This window comes from Prunus avium, chromosome 8 (genome assembly GCF_965620075.1).
Source record: "Prunus avium chromosome 8, drPruAviu1.hap1.1, whole genome shotgun sequence".
Taxonomy (NCBI): domain Eukaryota; kingdom Viridiplantae; phylum Streptophyta; class Magnoliopsida; order Rosales; family Rosaceae; genus Prunus; species Prunus avium.
The window spans coordinates 8,128,948-8,135,265 of NC_142291.1; the positions used below are offsets into that span (position 1 = coordinate 8,128,948).

Genomic DNA, 6,318 nt, shown 5'->3' on the forward strand with positions numbered 1-6,318 from the left:
AGCGCATGATGTGGGCACTTCCTTAGCATATCTATGTATCTGTCCCATGCTTCATAAAAAGGCTCCATGTCATTTTGAGCAAAGGACATGATGTCATTCCTAAGTTTCACAATCTTTGCAGGAGGAAAGAATTTAGCCAAAAATTTATTAGTTAAGTCGTCCCATGTAGTAATCAAATTAGGTGGTTGAGAAGTCAACCATGCCTTTACTTTATCCTTTAATGAGAAAGAAGAAAAGCCTTAAGCGAACAACATCGTTGATAGCTCCATTGCACTTAAATGTATCATATATCTCCAAGAAGGTAGATATAGTGCTAGTAGGATCTTCTTGAGGTAAACCACAAAAGATGGATGATTGATGAATCATTGAACTTATGGCTGGTATGATTTCAAAATTATTGGCATTAATGGTTGGACGACGAATGCTCAATGGTGATGCTACCACAGATGGGACAACATAGTCCCTCAATGGTTTCAGTTCCTCAGCCATAGGTGATGACTTTTCCAATATTTCATCCTTCCTCTTCACCTGGTTGAATCTGTTAAGCTTGTGAAGCGTTCATTCGATATCTGGATCTAGTAGTATAAGCTCAAGACTCTGCAAAAGTCTCCCAAAACTCATGCACAAGGTGAAGTACGTACCTGAAAACCAAAAAAATTAAATTAAATTAAAAAATAAAATAAAATTCAAATTAAAATCCGAATCAATCTATATTTATATTAATAAAAATTAAAACACTCCCTGCCAATGACGCTAAAATTTGTTGAGTAATTTTGCAAGCGTACAAATCACACAAGTAGTTTAGAGTTAAGTAAAGTATCGTTCCCATAAAGAGTGATTTAATTTATTAAGTACTGATTGTGATCAACCATAGACTTTATTTGAACAATCGACGATGAGATTTGATTGATTATGTAATAACCTCAAATTTGAGATTTTGTTGTTATTACTCTTCCGAAAAATCATATAAGGTTAATTAAAATGTGTGGGTATATGAAGTTGGTTTAATGTGGAAATAATGGATTTAAGAGTTTTTAAACTCAATTTGGACTAAAATGCCCTTACGTTTAATTTAATAATTTTTTAATGGACGTATAAGGAATTGAAGTGAAAAAATTATGATTCTTGAATGGAAAAATAAAATAAAAATAAAAATGTTACTGTGCTGTACTGTACTGTTCACACGTGGGTTACTTTTCTCCTTTTCTTCTGCTCCGCGCGTCTTCGTCTTCGTCATCTTTCATTTCTGCAACGAAGAACAAACAAAGAAAAAGGAAGTTTTTGTTAAAAAATTTGGAAATTCATATCTTTCGTTCTTGAGCTCAGATTGTTGAACCGTTTTCGCCAACGTGATCGTGAGAACGAGCTCTACAATCTAAGGTAAATTTCGACGCCTCTCTTGCAAATTTCGAAATTGCTCAAATAGTGAATTTTTGAAGGTTTAAGTTGCAATTTCATATTTTGAGGTTAGGTTAATGTCCTTGACGTCCTGAGCACGGTGGTGTGCTCAAAATTGCGAGATTTTGTCGTTGGACCGACTATCAGAGCCTTGCAAATTTTGGACCGTTAGATCTGACCGTTGGATCGTGTCAAATTTTATATATGTTGTAGCTGTGTTGTTGTGAGTCTGTAGGTTCAGACTGATAAGAGATAGTATATCCCGATATGAAGTTAAGGCGAGCGATCGCTGTTTTATAGTGCGTGATCGTGCGATCAAGAATGATCCGATCGTTAAATTGGGCCCAAATTGATGCGGGGTAATGTCGGGACTATTTAGAGTCTGTTGGTGCAATCAGATTGGAAATCTACGGAAAGGCTAGAATGAGGAGCTAATTTGAGGAGGTTATTTGAGGAGGTGAAATCTCACCATCAATAACCAAAAACAAAGTACATGGGGGGTGCATTGGGGGGTCCACACCCCTTTTGATGGTGAGATGGGCCTCCTCACATAACCTCCTCAAATTAGCTCCTCATTATAGAAGCTCCCGGAAATCTAAGGTCGTGGGCCCGAGGCAGATTTTCGGAGTGTCGGTTGGACGTGTCGACAAGACCCAAATAGAGACTTTTTGAACAATAGGTGTCATTGGTCCTTATTTGACATCGTACGTCACAAATTTGGAGTTGTTTAGATTACTTTGGACCTAGTCTAAAGTGCATTTTCATTATTTGGACGCGGAATCCTTGATTTCCAACCAAGAAATCAAAAAATAAGAATACAATGTGTAGGCATATTATCGGTAAAAAAAAAAAGCAATAGTATTTCAATATTAATTGAAAGTGGGGATGATTATGGAGCTCTTTGTTTGAAATTTCCTCAGCATATATCTTCACGTCCAATCCAAGATTATAGAGGATTCCTCTTCCAACCCAGAAATCAACATGAATATACAAGATCACAGGCCGCAGAAATCATCTGCTTTCTTCCATTGGAGACCAAGTCAATACTTTTTTTCTTTCTTTCGCGAAATGGACCAAGTCAATACTCACCACAAAATCCAAGTCAGAAACCAACATGTAGATTGTAGCCGGGTCCACTTTCCAGGGCAAGACTTCAAAGTCAACAAGTCAATACATAAAGCACCGTAATGAAATCATGGTTACAACAACCGAGTGGGCAACAGATGTAACTCTGTAAAATATTTTGACAAGCATTAGAATCCAGATTGTTAGCACTAGCTCTCAATGACGTGGATTTTAGTATAATCTATAGGTGAAATTACTTCCATATTAAAAAAGCATAGTTAATAAAATACGGGACATAAAAAATACGAATAAAATGTTTGCACATATTATCTAACTAAAAAAAAGGAATATAGAGTATTTCAATATTAATTATTCAAAATTTTAGAGTGTAGTATTTTACTTAATAATATGTACAAAGATATGTGTATAATACATGAAGTTTACTTGTATTATTTAAATTTTTTGTAAAAAATACATATATTAAATGTGAATAACTTGTAAATATGAGTATAATACAATCACTATATGCAAATTTTGTAACTAAATTTCAAAGGACTATCCACACCACTAAGGAGATCATCACGTTAATGTTTTGGAAAATGAAATTCTCAATCTATAGATTATGCGTCAAATGAGAATGAATATGATTACCATTAACAAATCTTTAACTTGGTTTTTCACTTTTTTTTTTCTTTTGATAGTAATTAGTTAATTGAAGGAAGTTAGAAAAAAAAAAGTAATAAAAATTTAAAGCGGTCCGATGTCATATAATTGACTACACTTTTTCTTTTTTGGTAGGGTGAGCAGGGGCAGAGCCACATTAGGACCAGTGTGGTCACGGGCCCCCACTCAATTTTTTAATATTTTAAAAGTAATATACTGTTATGTATTTGTATATGTATATTGTTTCAAATACTTTATGTTTTGATATGTACCCACATGTGTTGTGGAGGACCTATTAAGGCATAATGAGGTGCTTCAAATTTCCCATTTGCTTAGCTGGTAGTGGTGCACTCCAGGTATACAGATTACCTTATTTCCATTTTCAACATTTAAGTAAATGTCTTTCTCCTTTTACTTTAATTTATTTTTATATTACTCCATTTACTTAAGTTTACAATGTAAATAAGGAAGTACTGTTAAGCTCATAATTTCATACATATACATGCCCAATTTACTTATTTCTTTTGCTTAGTTTCCTATAATTCTGAGTTATTTGCCTCTATTTGTGTGTTTTGTAGGCCAATAGAGTAAGAGAGCATAATTCATGCAATTCAAATATGTTTAGGCCTGATTTGGATGAATGGAAGAAGAGCTTAAAGACAAACTCATTTTGGCTACAGCCCCCTGCCAGTCCAGTTCCGTAGGTCATATTGCAAGCTTTGTTTCAGCAACCTACACAGCTCGGATGAGGCAGCATTCTTCATGAAAGTTGTTCCAATGGGAGTGTAATATAACATATCCAAAATTCAGCCCCATTGGATAAATCTGGAGTCCGTTACCTAGCAAACACAGAACCATGCTCAGGATGGATTTTGTCAGCGAGCAAAACGAGTTAGCAATTTGTTTTGGCCTTAACTTCTTCATCCGAGCTTGGATTGGGCCAATACTTGTGTGGTTGGATCAAACACATTCTGAACTTCACAATAGAAATCTTAAAGTCATCATTTGATTCAGCCTAGCCCAATTCGTAAGCCCAAGAAGTTGCTGGTCATGCTGACATGAGGATGAGCTGGTTGGAAGCTTGGTCATGGTGAGCTAGGCATGAGCTATTATAGCTGGTTGGAAGCTTGGTCATGGTGACATGAAGATGAGCTAGGGCTGCTGGTGGGATTTATTGGTGAAGTGCATCAACCAATTCAGATTTTATAATGCAAGTGTTGTATGCATTAGTGAAGTGCATCAACCAATTCATCTTTTATAATGCAAGTGTTGTATGCATTAGCCATATTGAATTCAGATTTATCACTCCCCTCTCCCTATAAATACCACATCCATTCCACATTCAAGACACAACAAATCCTAGGATTCACAACCCCACAATTCACTCCAACCATCCTCAAACACTCTCACAATCCCAAACACTCCAACAATCACCAAAACAACTCCAGCAAACTTCTCTTCCATTTCCCTACAAATTTCATCTTCCTTAGCCATCACCACTCACTCAAACTCATCCCAAATCACCTCCATATCCTTCATACATCTTTCTAGAAGTGGGGAAGCTCTTGGAGAAGCAATAGAAGTGGAGAAGCACTTGGAGAAGCCTTGGACACCACAAGAACTTCAGAAAAAGGGTTTTTCTACTCTTATTGCATTCATTATGTTTTCTCATTTCTGTTCAAGTCTCTTTTCCATTATGAGTAGCTAAATCCATAACTAGGGCTTCGATGTAACCTAACATGAATATTCTGGGTTTATAAGTTTGGAGTTTCAAGTTTGATTCATGATTCATGTTCTTATTCATTATGCTTATAAGTTAACATGCTTGTTTGAATGATTGATCACCATTAGAACTTGTTTGTTAACTATCTTGGTTTGAATTAAGAGTATACACCATACTTTAATTCAAATTGAACTATGAATAGGAAGAGTATGTATGGACATTCGACAACAGGGATTAGATACATACTTGGTTGTTTAAAATGTTCTTCTATGCTTAATGGGTTCCTAATGCTTAATTTTAGGTTAGACAACAAATGATCAAATTAGGGAATTAGGAACACAAGGTTAGGACCAAACACCATGGCCTAATCATACTTTAGCTAGAATCAATCTTTGAATCTGAATTAGACTTGTTACTTGAATCTTTATAACCCAGAATTGAATTGTTATGGTGATTCGAATGCCCTAGTCTCAAAATCTGTTTTCCAACTCTTAAAACCACTCTTTGTTACATTTGTTTACTTGTTTTTGTTTGCAATTTCATTTTGCTTCTTTTGTTCAACAATCACAACCACTCTTGTTTTAAATTCTGTTTTAGACATAACCTCCTACTTTCTTGAATTTGGTAATCTAAGTACATAACTAGTTTTAACTTCTCAGTCTTCGTGGGTACGACCTCGTACTTGTCTTGCTATACTACTAATTGCCCCGTACAATTGCGAGTTAACATAATATTAACAACAAATTTTGGCGCCGTTGCCGGGGACTGAACGAAAGTTCTTCCCTGGTTATGTGCCCAAGGTTACCCTATTCTTTTTAGTGTTTCTAATTAATCTAATTTTCTGTTTCAGGTAGTTTATGTCTAACAGGCCATTCCTTGAACAAGTAAGGTCTTCGTTCCAACGTTCCAGATCTTTGAACGCAGGACCATCATTGCAACCCAGACGAGTGACCTCTGAAATTCAGAATCGTCTAGAAAGGGAGTTGTCAACTGCAAAAGAGCAAGCTCTTGCTACATTTACAAGTCTTGCTCTCCACACTGAACTTCCTGGTTCTTCACTTTCAAATTCGGAAGAAAGTTCATACCAAGAAGAAGAAGAAATGATGGCTGCCATTGAGTTCATGGGAGAACTTGATATCCCAACAATTCCAGCATCTCCTTCAAGCATTTTGCTGCCCACTGTAGCTCGAAATTATGAGCTTAAATCTTCTCATCTTAATATGCTGCCTTCCTTTTATGGTTTACCTAATGAAGATCCATTAACCCATATAAAGGATATTTTTAATGTTGTGAGTTCTTTTCCCTTGACAGGTGTGACAGAAGATCAACTTCGAATGAGAGTGTTTCCATACACTTTAAAGGATAAGGCGAAGTATTGGTTGAATTCTTTGAAGCCTGGTTCACTCACTACATGGTCTGCCATTCAAAAGAAGTTCCTGGAAAAATACTTCTCCACGCAAAAGACCGAC

The 6,318-nt window shown here is 36.0% G+C and overlaps 1 non-coding gene across 1 annotated transcript; it reads left to right on the top strand.

Moving 5' to 3' along the window:
* On the top strand, positions 1–107 carry LOC148291269 (small nucleolar RNA R71). Its single transcript, XR_015827238.1, has one exon. It is a non-coding gene; the product is annotated as a small nucleolar RNA R71 (small nucleolar RNA).
* Positions 108–6,318: the final 6,211 nt, after the last annotated feature.